General features: G+C 41.7%; 1 long non-coding RNA gene across 5 annotated transcripts in view; it reads right to left on the reverse strand.

The window, feature by feature from the left end:
* Positions 1-4,500: 4,500 nt before the first annotated feature.
* Positions 4,501-15,045, reverse strand: part of LOC128352332 (uncharacterized) — a 33,481-nt gene continuing 22,936 nt past the window's right edge. The window contains exons 4-6 of one of the 5 annotated variants that reach the window (XR_008320330.1): positions 8,672-10,785; positions 6,636-6,785; positions 4,501-5,254 (exon numbers count right to left, since the gene is read on the reverse strand). This is a non-coding gene — a long non-coding RNA (uncharacterized LOC128352332). Of the gene's footprint in view, positions 5,255-5,530; positions 6,786-8,671; positions 10,786-11,547; positions 11,596-15,045 lie in introns of those variants that run through there. The other 4 variants (XR_008320329.1, XR_008320327.1, XR_008320328.1 and 1 more) reach the window with 4 other exon arrangements.

Genomic DNA, 15,045 nt, shown 5'->3' on the forward strand with positions numbered 1-15,045 from the left:
CATATGTGGACTTGTAGAACAGACAGTATGCAAACATGGGGAATGTGAGAACTTGTTGTGCAATAGATGTGCATCGATGGCCCTTCAGATATGTCATTCAAGTGCACATCTAACTGAGCAAAGGAGAATAATCTAGAACAAATCTGGTTCACAGGACAGAAATCTATGTAATACATGCATAGGGAATGTCAACATTCAGTTTTGGTAGATTGTAGTGTCATACCCACTGAGATATCACCAGAATTAAGGTCCCAAGGCAGGGATGTGGAGGAACCACTTGAGAAAATTCTTCAGAAAATGGTGCTTGGGAGGCATTCTGAAATAAATTTGGAAAGTATCTCCACTTTCAAGAATGCCTCATGGGACATTCAACTATTTGGGTTATCAGCCCCTGAGGAAGTATTTGGCTCCTTCATCACTGACAGAACTTACCCCATTCTGTACTGCTAACTTCAGGAATACAGGTGAATAGGCGGATTCTCTATACTGATGTTCCCTCAGGCTGTTTGCTGAGATGTGAGAGGAAAGGAAAAGAGGAGCCACTCTATGCTCCCTGGACCTTGGTATGATGCAGGTTGTCTCCTGTCTTCTCTGAGTTCCTTTCTGATATTTTGTCTTCTTTCCACCTCAGTTCTGAACTGTTTAGTGGGCTAGAGCTGTGAATGCTGTGACCCGGATGTCATTCCTTGTAAGCATGCTTAAATCCAACTGTATCAGGATGACACCAAAGGGTGCAGAAACAGACAAAGCTATACTAAAACTTTATATTGATTGTATATATTGCAGACTAAAACACTATTGTGTTTTAGGCTCCAGATCTTTTATTTGTTGGTCTGAGTTAGCTTGTAGATGATTCAAATTCTACATATCTTGTGCTCCTGTTCTAATGTTGCCGTATCAGTAGGCTCCAAAATGGGAAAAGAAAACATGCCATTGTAGGCTGGATTTAGGAAAGTTGCTTGGCTTGGTTGGCAGGAAGGGATAATGGATATTTTGGAAAGAAGGCAAGCTGCTCGGTGTGTAATGGATTTGTGTGACCCCTGGGAGCAAAGAGAAATCTCCCTCCCTCTTCAGCCATTCTTATCATTTGTTCAGTAATCAATGTATCCAATAAAAAGTGTTGCTAATAATAAAAAATGGCCTTAATTACTGCTGGTGATTGGTCCCTTTTATCCTTCATTCCTTGGATTACACCCCCCTCCCTTCTTCCTTGCCTTTCCAAGAAAGAGAGATGCAGTGAAAACCAGCTGAGTGCAAGCTCCAATTGATATCTATCTCAATTGATTAACTGTCTGGCATATTTGATCTTCAGAACAAGGACCCAAGAGAACTCCATTTCATTAGTGGTGGCCCACATACGACGGCAAGCTGTGGGTGGGCTAACTCCCTCTTTTAATTGATCCAGCTCTATATTCCTTTTGTGGTCATTAAGTATGTTAATGGCCATGGAGCACCTGCATTAAGATGCTGGTTTAACAACACTGTATAAATGATCTGCAGTCAGTGGGAGCCAAATTTATATGGGGAAAAATTGACATGATTGCCGCTGTGATATTTCTGCAGGAGGGAAGTGGAGGGAAGTAATAAAATGTTGCAATTGTTTAATCCATCACAATCAAGGAGTCATCATCTGATGATAACATGATTGTTATCTTATTACTGCTCTTTGTTACTGATTGCCCCTCTCAGCTCAAGAGCTCCATTCCCAATTTATGTTAATAATGACACTCTTTTCAATCATATTATTGGAAAAGAAATGAGTTTTAACATAGAAATCCTTCCTTTTCTTTTTGGTTGTTTTAAAGAACCATCATAGTCAAGTGACAGTGATGACATATTGAAGTAAAAAATAGTGGGTAGAAATATGCATAAGTGCCCCCCACATGCCCCACGCCATCACATTTTAGCTTATTTTAGCTTTCCATGAAATTCTTCAGAGGATTTTGCTACAAATATGCTTCAAATTTCATTTGAAGCTGAGTTTCAATGGCCACCTAGGGCTGTGTGAAACTCCCTCAAGAAATGTGGCTAGTCTTGTTGCACTATTTAGTTTCCAGCAAAACCCTTCAAATATTTTGCTCACACTGAAGCCACCAAATTTGCTTGAATTTTACTAGGTAAAATTCTGGACAATGTGCATGCAGGGATTCCTTTGCTGGCTTGAGCAGCATTCAGCAGGCTGGAACTGGAAGAATAACAGGTCCCCCCACCACCACAAAAACGGTTTAGCATTTCCCAAAGTCTGTGAGGCTCAGATCTAGTTGGTTGGATATTTTGATATTTCTTCACACACCTTTTGGATCAGCACAGCCTCTTTCTCTGTTGGTTACATTCAAAGTGCCAATCAGTTCTTCAACTGACACAACACAATAGAATTCCTCTCATTACCACTATACTATTTTTCAGGACTGAAACTGCACATGATGCTGCAGATCCACGATCAGATAGCTGACATCCATATAGTACTGCACTGGCGCAACAGTGAATGAATGAATGAATCCAGACTAGCACTGTGCTGCCATGTGAGTGGGGAGAAGTGCTTTTCACTGGCCTCCCTTAGGGGCTGGGTCACCCCTGGGACATATTTTTGGGAGTCACAGAGGGAAAGGGAGATCAGAGAAAACCACTCATTCTCTTGACAGCACAATGTTCATCTGGATGTCAGTGCAGTGCTAGTCTGGCTGTCAGCCAGCATATTTTATTTTCTCTAAAAGCAGCCATTGAGAGTGGGGGAGAGGGGATGAATTGTCCCAATTCCTTAATGCAAAGCACCTCCTAAAGTGGTGTTAACCTTGCTAAATGGGAAAACAGACACCTTTCAAAGTGGCGGATCTCTTCCATTTAGCAGGGGGAGAGCAATTATTGTATGTTAAGCATGTGTTCAGGGCTGACCCATGCATTAGGTGGACCTAGGCAGTCATCTAGCAAACCAAATCTTGGGAGGAGGGTGTATGAGTGTAGATGCTCCCACCAAGAATAGCAACACCTCCCAATGGCAGCTGGGGCAGGGGGTAGGTTAGGAAGCAGATTATACCTTTAGAACTGTATAAAATGTCCAATCCCTGCCACCCAACACCACACTGACACTCTTCACGCAGAGTCCCCCCACACCAGCTGATTGATGTGCTTGCATGGTGTCCATTTGAGGGGCAAATTGGATAAATCTTTGCCAGACTGACCCCTCAAATGGCCACTGTGAGTGAGCTCTAGCCAGCTGAGTAGCCGCAGGCACACAGTGGGGTGGACTCAATGTGGAGCTGGTCTGCAGTGCAGGACAGCAGCAGGGGGACATCTTGCAACTTTTAAAAGGTATAATCTGTTTCTGCATTGCTCTGGGAGCCGCTCTGGGACAAGCAGAAGGTTCCAAGTTCCCTCCCTAGCTTCTCCAAAGTAGGGCTGAGAGAGATTCCTGCCTGCAACCTTGGCGAAGCCACTGCCAGTCTGTGTAGACAATACTGAGCTAGATGGACCAATGGTCTGACTCAGTGTATGGCAGCTTCCTATGTTCCCTGCCCCAGCCAGTGCTAGCCTCCAAGTATAACGTTGATGTTTCTCCACAGTTAAAATTATATTTTGTATGGAATAGAATATAATTTAACAAATTGTGGGGGGTGCCAAAGTCAGCCTAGGGTGCCAAAAGCCCTAGGGTCGGCCTTGCATGTGTTTGCCCAATTCACTTATGCAACTGTGTTGGTGGCAGGTCTACTTTTCAAAGAAACAGGAGTGTGAAAGGGAGGGAAGTGAAATCCGATCTCCTCTGTCAGCTTACCCCAATGAAGTTTGTAACTGTAACCAATTTTCTCCCTGCCTGGCTCACTTCTGACATCAAAATTGGGCTGCGGAGTGGGGTGGGGAACCACTTAATAGCAGCAAAAAACATGGACATCAGGCGCAGGAAATGACCTGCGTCACTCCCCTACTCATTTTGGTTGAAGAGCAAAGCCCCATTCCTGAGCACGTCAACCACCTAAAACGACATTCACAGGGACAATGCAAGTCTTTTTCAAATGCTTGTAACAAGACTAATACTTTCTTAGAGGAGCCATTGAATTGTCAATGATCCAGGGCTTCATATGCTGCAAATCTGTGTGCTTTTCCAAAGTTGTCCTTCCAAACTAGCTGGTGCTGTTTCTACATTGCCTTTGGGCATATTTTCAGATATGTCTGGAGAGTGCATTCTTGGTTTTAAAATTTATCCAGAGAAGTAGGCTGCAGACATCATTGACAGAGCTAATTTATAATTTACTTAACTTGCTATTTTAGCCTTCAGGAATATTAAAACCCACCTAAATTTTTCAGTACCATTTTCCTGTATGCTTTCTTCTCTGGTTAAATTTCTGTAGTAAAAAAAGTCATTATTAACCAGCTAATAAGAATACTCCAGTCATAAATATAAGATATGGATTTTCATAGATAACTATTAGCTGAGAAGTGGTTCATTTAATTCTCCATTAACTCCTTAGAGTGAACATTACATTATCTCAACAAATGTGTTTTATTAGTAAATCTGATTTAATGCTTTTATTCCAAATGAAATATCAAAAAGCTGAAAATTTTGAATATATTATGAACAGATTTTAGCATAATTTTCCAAAGCTACTTTAGATTAATAATTTATGAGAAGAGGTACTGATGCGTATCAGCTAAGGAAGTGGTCCTTTCTCTGAAAGCTTTTTAAATAGAGATGTTCATGTAGCGGTCACAAGTACCATACAGGTGGCCCTCGTTATTTGTGGAGGTTCCATTCTCACAGATAGGTGCAAATACGGGAACTGTGAATAATGAAACCTTACTCCTATGGAAATCTAGGTGTTAGGTTCCTACACGCAAGAAAAAGGCTAAGGGGGGAGGGGTTTAAGAGAAATAAAGTACTCTGCCTTTTTTTAGCAAAACATCATGGGATTTTTTTTTTAAAGCATCACAAAATGTCTCCACGTTGCCTTCAGAATGGAAATGACTCCAGAAGTCATTTCGGGTAGCCCTGAAACCAGAATAGTTTCTTGTGGATAGGCGAGAATTGTCTATTTTTGCAGTCGCAGATCTGGAAAGTAGGTCTCTAGGACTTCATTGCAGATACACAAAACCACGATTGCTGGAACTGCCAATAACTAGGGCCACCTGTATTTTCTTGCATGTGGATATTAACAATCAATTATTTCATCTTGGGTGAATCAGGAGGATTTGGCTATTTTTTCTGGAAATCTTTTAGCTTCTCCTGAAGTTCCTGAGATGTTCTCTTGAAATTCTACTCAGCCTGAGGAGAAAACCCAAATTTGTGAAAATTGGTGACAATTAATGACTGGTGAGAGGGGATGTGTGGAGCCTCTTGAGAAATATTGCTAATCATATATAAATTGTTGGGCTTCATTCAAATTTCCTCAGATATGTTAGGTAACATGAAACCACCCCCCCAACATTTATTTAACATTTTGCTTTATGTAGCATTTCTGTGACAGTTTTTAGTTTCTCTGGCTGCTCCTTCAGTGTCCTGAGCCATGGGTTTCTGAATGTGCAAAAAGGAGACTTCCTGTTGAAATTAATATTTTCCTTTTATTTTCTGTACTTCTATAGTTCATTAAAACAAAAACTGTTAATGCTGTGGACATTGCCCTCTAGGTGGAACTATTCACATAGAACAAACAAAAGCAAAGCATGAAGCTATCAGAGAAGCATTAAGCTCCAGTTAAGTATGTAAATAGGTAAGGACTTCTGCCCACAAGGTTCATCCTGACACTCATTTTACATACCACACAAGCAATAGACCTGATGAGAGATGTTGAAACCTGATTTGCACAAACCTGTCAAGAATCAACAGCCTGAGTCAAGCAGCTGCAAAAGTGGTGTGGTGTGCCTCATCAGTTGTGAGAGGGCCAGGCTGTGATGGCACCTGACTACAGGGGACCTAACAAATGGTGTCCGTAACCAAATGTTATCCATAACCAAACAGGTCCCTCGGCATATACTGTCCAAGTATCTCCAGGTGTGATCTGGCACCACCACATTGATGAGCTGTGTGACTCTGCGGTGACACCAACATGGGTTGCTTAACCAATGTGCTCAGAACCTTTTCCGTTTCTATCAGCAGCGCAGCAGGAGGAGGCTGGATCCACTACAGCTGCACCAGAAACTGATCATGGAGAACACATGGTTGTTTCTGAAGCCTCACAGATGGTCAGCTGTGCTGAACTTGCTGTCTCCAACAGTTGTGTGAAGGAAAGGGGCCAGTGCTATCCTGAACAGAGAGGCAAATCACCTGTGAGACTCGACTTGTGATTGGACACCCTCCTGGTGCTTCATCACTACCTTGTATATACTTTTGTCTAGTATAGGCATTCTTGAGGGGAAAGATCGTTAGATACTTTGAATTGTTTAGTGAAGCTGCAGTTAGGTTTCACTCTGTACTGTAGTATGTTGAATCTGCCATGTTGTTGTATCTGCTAGCTTTACTTAGCATGTGTGTTGTTCAATGAAAATGCTTTGCTAAGAGCTCTGTGTCTGCCTGGAGTTGTGTAAATTACTACACATATTCCTAAACCAGCACAGGAATAGCTATGGAGTTGTACCCATATTGGCAAAGGTAGATGTCAACCAGAGAGCTCTAATCCCAGACCCCTCTCTTTACCACCACTGCCCACCTCTAGAAGTACATGATTCTTCTTCCAGAAGCAGAGATGAATGCCAAAGTTGCTGTATCTGGTGACTCTCCTTTGTCTCTTTGGTGCTGTGAAAAGATTCCTCACACTGTGGAAGGTGATGCGTGAATAGGCAGGCAAGTGCTGGCAGCTCTGAAAGAGGAGCTAGAGTGAGGCTCTCCATTGCAGGACCTATCAGAACCAATGGTGGCTACATTTAAATGGAAGCTTCTGGACATATACAGGTGAAACTCGGAAAATTAGAATATCGTGCAAAAGTCCATTAATTTCAGTAATGCAAATTAAAAGGTGAAACTGATATATGAGACAGACGCATTACATGCAAAGCGAGATAAGTCAAGCCTTAATTTGTTATCATTGTGATGATCATGGCGTACAGCTCATGAAAACCCCAAATCCACAATCCCAGAAAATTAGAATATTACATGGAACCAAGAAGACAAGGATTGTAGAATAGAACAATATCAGATCTCCGAAAAGTATACAGTGTACTGTGCTTGATTGGCCAGCAAACTCGCCTGACCTGACCCCATAGAGAATCTATGGGGCATTGCCAAGAGAAGGATGAGAGACATGAGACCAAACAATGCAGAAGAGCTGAAGGCCGCTAATGCAGCATCCTGGTCTTCCATAACACCTCATCAGTGCCACAGGCTGATAGCATCCATGCCACGCCGCATTGAGGCAGTAATTGCTGCAAAAGGGGCCCAAACCAAGTACTGAATACATATGCATGCTTATACTTTTCAGAGGTCCGATATTGTTCTATTCTACAATCCTTGTCTTCTTGGTTCCATGTAATATTCTAATTTTCTGGGATTGTGGATTTGGGGTTTTCATGAGCTGTACAGCATGATCATCACAATTATAACAAATTAAGGCTTGACTTATCTCGCTTTGCATGTAATGCGTCTGTCTCATATATCAGTTTCACCTTTTAATTTGCATTACTGAAATTAATGGACTTTTGCACGATATTCTAATTTTCCGAGTTTCACCTGTATTTAGGCCTGTTACATCATGCCTTCCTTTTCTCATCCCTCCCTATTCCATTTTTTAAAAAATACTACTTTTATTTTTATAAACAACCATTCTAACATGAAAAGTACTTGTTTGTTCTTTAAAAATTAATGTTCAGTGAAATCATGATGTACTCATAATAGAAAACTCCCTTTCTTCTCATTAACACTACAGAACAAGACTACAGCAAATACCTCTGAACTGAAGACTTCTATCTGTGTTGCATGACCTTGACGTTGTACTGTGTTGGGTGCTACTCTGTGTGTATGTGTGTGTGTGTGTGTGTGTACACACACACACACACACACACACACACACACACACCTTAATTACTAGGGAAAATACAGGGCTTTAAAGAAAGACTAACATTTCACTTTAACATCCTCAATAATCTGTTATAAAGCCAGCTAAGCCAGTCCCCAAATAAGAGGAATGTTATTACATGCTCAGCTAGCTGTCAGGGGGCCATGAGTCAGTGGCTTACAGTTATCAAAAGTAACAAGGTTGTTCAGACTTTTCTCCAACAAAGCCAAACAGCTTATGAAGGGATTAAGCTCCCTTTGATTAGAACAACTGGAACACATCCTGCCCTTTTAATTAGCATTCTCTTTGGCTTGGTTGAAGCAGCTGATTTGACACTCATGGTAGCCAAAGTGAGAAGGAGCAAAAAAGATACCATCATTCTTTTGGCTTGGGATCATAAGAGTAAAGCACCAGCTGCAACAGTTAAAATGTGAACCCACCTCAACAACTCATGTTCAAACCCCTGCAAAGTCTCAGAAAACCCCTTTCAACAGGTACAGATTTATAATAATATCACAATGAATGGTGATAGTATCAGTGAGCCTTTAGGCAAAAGCTATACCCCAAAGCAAATATATATATATATATATATATATATATATATATATATATATATATATATATATCTCCTCGGAGAAATATACAATTTTTGACAGCTTTATTGATATTTTTCAGGTTTACGTTTTAATTTATACCCTCAGGCCAGTTGTCTGTAGAAGACTTCTATCTGCACTGGCGAGGACGTGAGTGAAAAGTCTGTTGGAAAAATAATCTGCCATCTGTCAAAGTAGATTGGCAATATTATTCTTGATGTACTGAAATAGATATAAAGATATTTTCTTTTGAGTGAAATGATGGACACCTCGTACATGATTTGGGCTTGCCAATTCTTCCACTTTGGACAGGGTACAACTAGGAATATACAACGCCTTCCCTTTACTTCTGTGGATACATCCACCTTCCCACACTCTGGTACTTTTGACGATTGGGACAGTTATCCTCAAAAACAGACAAACAGTTTTTGCAATGCGGATCTAAATCACTCTGTATGACCTGTGCTTAATTAACTTAATTGGTTTAATTTTATGCACCCAGTACATTAGCCCAATTCAGACATTATGCTGTAAAAGTGTACAGATGTCTGTGTGTACGTGTGTTTGTGTGAATAACTTACTGCGTTAATTTTAAAAGTGAATCTGGATACAGGCCCTTCAGGTGAATGTACAGATAGGAAGCGTACTTCTGTACCTGTGTGCCACATAACATATAAATAACTTACCTGTCTACAGATCTGTACCTGGGTACACTGTAAACTTTTAATACTAATATTGGACATAAAATATTTATACCCCACCCCTCCAGTACACTACTACTGCTCAGGGTGGCTATAGCATAACGTGTGAATTGGCCTATTCTGGTTTTGTAACTCTGGAATAATATCCACAAACCTTCTGTTGTTTGTGACACTCATCAACAACTATGCTATTTTCTCATTGCGATAGGAGCAACAGAAATTTCTTGCATCCTTAGATAGTTTTAAGACTGATCTCCCTCTGTAATACTCTGAAGCAGGTCTCTCTACTTTTTGTGGTCATTTTCATACTGGGGTTCTAAAGTAATATTACAATCAGGTATGCTAAACTGCTCAACCGCTAATAAAAATACTTAATATTTGTATAGTGCTTTTTGAGAGTGCAAAGGACTTCATGTGTATTATTGATATAATCCTTACAAAGCCCTATAAAGAAAGTATTATTATCCTCACCTTTCAGGGAGTGGCTTACCTAAGGCCACCTTGTGAATTTATAGCAGAAGCAACACTTACACTGGTGAAATCCTGACTCACAGCTGTTCTTCAGCTTCTATGCTACACCAGCTCTCAAGCAGCTGCCACCATTGTGCTCATTGTTGCCACTTCCGGCTTCAGGGTTAGTGGCACTGGCTGACATCTAAGCACTAATGAAGCACTCATGCACGGGTTCAATGGGACTCCTTGTGCAACTCCCTCTATCTCCCCATGCCAGTGCAGTTCCACAGGATACTTTAGGCTCCAGAGCACTCCCCATACTCTGGAAAGGCTCTGCGACAGTGGAAAGATGTCACTGGCCCTCAGCAGTGTGTTACTGCTTTTGCAGAACCCTTCAAGAGCATGAGGAGTGCTCTGAGGGCTAAAACCTCTGTGCAACTGTGCTTCAGTTGCATCCCCACAGTCCCTCGAAGCATGAATGTTTGTTAGGATGTCAGCCATGGTGCCTTGCAGCGCTGTGCTGTATTATGGATATGGCTATAGCTTTCTCCGCCCATGTCACATGGTGGTGAACACATTGGAAACAATTAAAACAATCAATAAAATTAGGGAAACACAAGACGTAAAGCCATCAAAGCAGCAGAAGCAGCGGTGTGGGGCGGGGAATGAAGCAACATTTGGAGATCTACTCATCTGCATTCCTCAGTTTAAATCCTGGAAGAAGAGATAAACAAAGTGGTTATAGCCAGAGGTGCTCTTACCCCTGGACTTTGGGGCCAAAGTCCAGGGCCTCCACACACCCTGGGCCCCCCCAAATCTTCTTTAGTCTGTTCTGGGGGGCGTGGTTTGTGCCCTCAAGAACCTACGTGTTAAAAAATGATGCTTAACTTGCAGCAGGAGGGTGTCCAAAAGCCTTTAGGTCCAGGCTCCAAAATGGTCTAGGTGCACCTCTGGTTATAGCTTTTCTGAACATCTCATGGGAGGGCAAGTCAAGTTTGTGGAGTAACCTCTGAGAATGCAGTAGTCCATACTTGGTGCAGATCTAAGATCCTGTTCAATTACCTGATGTGAGTAGAAGCAGACTTTTGAGCATCAGCTTTCAATACTCCTTCACTGGTATCAACAGACAGATGTAAGGGGCACATTGACTGATGATAATAAAAAGAAGCACTCTGGTATGTAAAATATGCCTTTCCCTCAAGTTATCACAGAGGTCTGGTAACAGGGGGAGCAGCAGAGAGTTAGCTGCTTGTCTGGGAGGGTGCTTAGCCTCTCTGGCATCACTAATAGGCCTATTAATGCATGTCTAGGGATGGAATGAGCAAAGCTGGGTCAGCAGGGGCTAAGCTGTCTGTCTGTCTATTTAGTGGTTTAAAATCCTACTGGTTTAAGACTAGAGTTAAGGTTGCCTCCTGTTGGCTCAAGTTCCACAAAGCTGAGAAACTGGAACCTGGGGCTGATGCTTTAACAGACGTTGAATGACAGTAATGATGTTATGCAATGTCACAAATTGTGCTTGCTTAGAACTTGCCCTCCCTGCATTCACACTTTTTTCTTGGTTTTTGAGGCCCAATTCAAGACTGGGAGGATGGAGTGCTTGGCACCAGCAAAATTGCTGTAAAAATGGGAGGGGATGGTAGAGAGGAACAATGCAGCACCAAAAAACCAAGAGAGAAAAGGGGGAAATACCAAAGATGCCATGTAACTAATAATCAGTTTTTGTGCAATCATAAAACCTCTTGCCTGATGTGAAGAGCACTTCTGAGATATTCCTGCTGGTGTGGGATATAATCGCCAAAGAAAGATATCATATTATACAGTTACCTCCAATGAAGAGCTCTCCTAAGCTCGAAATGCATCAGGCCAGAGGTTCTATGAATAAATAAAGAACTGACCATTAGTTACATGGCATCTTTGGCATTTCCACCCCACCATCCCCACTTTTTTTCTTGACTAGCAAAGATGCCCCACGTTGTCCATGTGAGTGCATGGAGAGCAAGTTCTAAACGAGCAAATAATTTGTAACATTACATATACAGTATGATACACCTGGATAAAATTTGGGCAAAAGAGAGCCATATGCCAGTTTTCAGCACTTTTTAACTTGTTGTGGTTGTGGCAATGGTTATCAGATCTCTTTGAAATTAGACACATTTGTAGACTTGGTGAAGTAAATCCGGCAATGTAAGTTTAAAGTTATTAGCCCAACAGTTGCCATATTGATAAACAGTAGAATTTTGAGGCATATAATGGTGGAACCTTTTTCTTTCTTTTTATTTTTTATTTGCTACTTGCCTTATCTAAAGGGACTCCATTGTCCCTTTAATCTATCTATCTATCTATCTATCTATCTATCTATCTATCTCACACTTCTCTTTGGATTTCAAGTGCTGGATTTCAGCGGAGTTGTACCAGTTATGGCAGCACTGTTCTGTGTGTATTATCCCTTGCAGCACTGTTTTCATGATTTGGTGTAAATTGTGACTATTTTTAAGCCAAGTAGAAAAGAAGCTGCATTTCATTTGTGCTACATACTTTTCTCCATGGATGATGGACATTTAATTCCCATTATAACATCACAAACAGCTGAAGGGGGGAAAGAGAAAATATGACTAATATTCTTGCAGTCCAGGTGAATTTACATGGCTGATTTGATTAGTTTGCTCATTACATATTTAAATAAACAGACAGCCAAGAACACAACATATGACTCCAGACAGATAGCTGGCTGGGCAGATGGGTGGACAGACTGGATTAGACAAAACAGAGGAAATCAGAACAAACTCTCTTATTCTGGAAGCTAGAAACCAGTATACTGCCAAGCCCAGGGGGGTTCAGATACCACGAGCCAGGCCCAATATAATTTTTGGCACCAGAGAAAATGGGTTGATAATTTTGCTTATAATAACCAATCTGTGTTTTCATTGGGACACACTTGCATAACAAGAAGCAGGAGCTATGTGAAAAGCCATCTGAAATTGTGGTGATATTTTTCAGCCTCTCTGTATTAAAAAGAACCAGTTCCCAACATTCCATTACACTCTTGCATGTCCAAGAAACAGGATCCAGGATGAAGCTAAACAGATGAATGGACACGTTTATTAAGATAGTCGATATCAATGGCTGAAGTGACCAGGGATAGGAATAAAAGATTGAGCCTCCCCTCTGTTGCACCTCATTGTACTGTGCTGGGAAGAATGGCTGACATATGCTGTAGTGTTCCATGGGCAGTTTCTTCATTGTGCATGCTGCTGCATGCTTTTTTTTTTAAGCAGCAGCAGTTGCACAAGAACATAGTTCGGCAAATGCCTAAAATTGCACAAGCAGTTTCGTTGTCATAGCATGACATTATGGCCATTGACTGATATACTGCACAACATTATCAACGTGGTGGAACGTACTGCTTATACAGCTGCACAAGACCACTGTGGTACAAGCCCCCAAATTGCACAGAGTTGCATGAGAGTGCAGCCATTATAGATAATGGGTGCACTGTCATGCGGCTCTGTGCAAACTTTGTGCTTGCACCACAGCGCTCTTGAGCAATCATGCAAATGATGTTGTTCCACTGCATGCATAACATTGCACAATACGTCAGCCATTTGAAATACTGACCCTAGTGTTGTACAACTGTTTGCACAATTTTTGGCAGGTGTGGAACTGCACAACTCCATCAATTTGTGCAGCTGCTCTTGCCAAACTTTTTTTTACTTGCATGCAGCAGCATGGGTAGTGCAGAAACTGCCCTTGGGACAGAGCAGTAAATGGGCCACTGTTGCAATGAGGACAAAACCTGTTCTATACTATGGACACTAAATGACTCAATTCCTTACTGAGGGGCTTCGCAACTCGTATCTCACCTCTAGGGTTGACAACATGCTCCCCTGCTAACTTGGCAAAGAGGCACATTTTAATGTGGTGATTCTCTTTATTTAGCAGGGGGAGAGTAACTGGCCCTCTCCACCCCCAGCACAGTACCTCCAGTGACTGTTGCTGGTGTCTATCTTAGGTTTCTTTTTCGATTGTGAGCCCTTTGGAGACAGGGATCCATCCATCTTATTTATTTATTTGTTATTTCTCTATGTAAACTGCCCTGAGCCATTTTTGGAAAGGCATTATAGAAATCGAATAAACAACAACAACAACAACAACATTCTAGTGCCTGAATAAGGAACACAAGTTGGGGGTGTGTGTGGGCGTGGTGTCTTGGGAGTGGGGTCATCTCTTGAGTAATCTGAAGCTTGAGCAGCAATGCATTTGTAAAAACAAAACAGCACAAGCCCCGTGATTTCACAGAGCTTCTTTTTCACAGTTAGACCATCCCAGTTAGACATGAAGCAAGTGCCAGGTGAAAAATTAAGAGAATCCCCCAGATTTACACACACACACACACACACGTATATCTCCACTCCATCTTGCCCTGGCTATAACTGAAAGCCTCACTAAAAGGCTGCTTTATCTGCAAGAAGTAGTGAGTCAGTTAGCAGGAATCTGTGGGTCTATTTACATTTGACAAGAAAACAATTAGCATGACATAAACTCAGTAAATTGCTCCTGTAAGTTTGCAGAGCAATTGAGGCTTCTTTTGTGAGCTTTGTTGTTTCTTTCACATTATAATATGGATTTCACCCAGACCTCAAAGGGCTGAATGCAAATACCTTGAGGGGTGAGGGAGAACCCCAGGTTCTGCAAATAATATGGGGGAAACAGCATCGTAAGGGGCAAGTGATTTTTGCTTCAGATACAGGACTTCCCGTATAATAAGGGACTGTTGGCAACACTACATCACCTCCCATTTTCAACATACAAGCCCTACTTAAACACACACACACCAGCTGTCATGGGCATTTTGCTAGTGAGACACTAATCAGAGAAATGCTGAAAAGAATCTTACAGACAGATTCCAAAGATCCATTGCAGCTCTTCTCTTAAGACTATTCCTTTGAAGAGAGATGTACAAAAAGGATGCTGACCAGAGCAACTTTATTGAAGAAAAGGTAAAATAAAAGCATTGGCATAACTGGCTGTCTAGTTCTGGAGATAAATTGTTGTACAGGGTTGCAGATCTCTCCTGCTCCCACCCCCCCCCCCCCCGTGAAGCATTTGAGGAGTTTCTCCTTTATTTTAGGAGACCTTTATTTCCAAATACTTCCTCCCTCCGAAGCTGCTCCTCTGTGGTTGGAAATTGTTAATTTTAAAGGTACCCAGCTATTTTGCAGCTATTGCAAAAACAGTGGCTTGCACCACAGAGAGTTCCAGTCACTCCCAAAAACTTGGTATAAAGAAAGATAGCTCAGGGTTGCACCAGTTGTCCTCAGTTAA

This window comes from Hemicordylus capensis, chromosome 3, assembly GCF_027244095.1.
Source record: "Hemicordylus capensis ecotype Gifberg chromosome 3, rHemCap1.1.pri, whole genome shotgun sequence".
NCBI lineage: Eukaryota > Metazoa > Chordata > Lepidosauria > Squamata > Cordylidae > Hemicordylus > Hemicordylus capensis.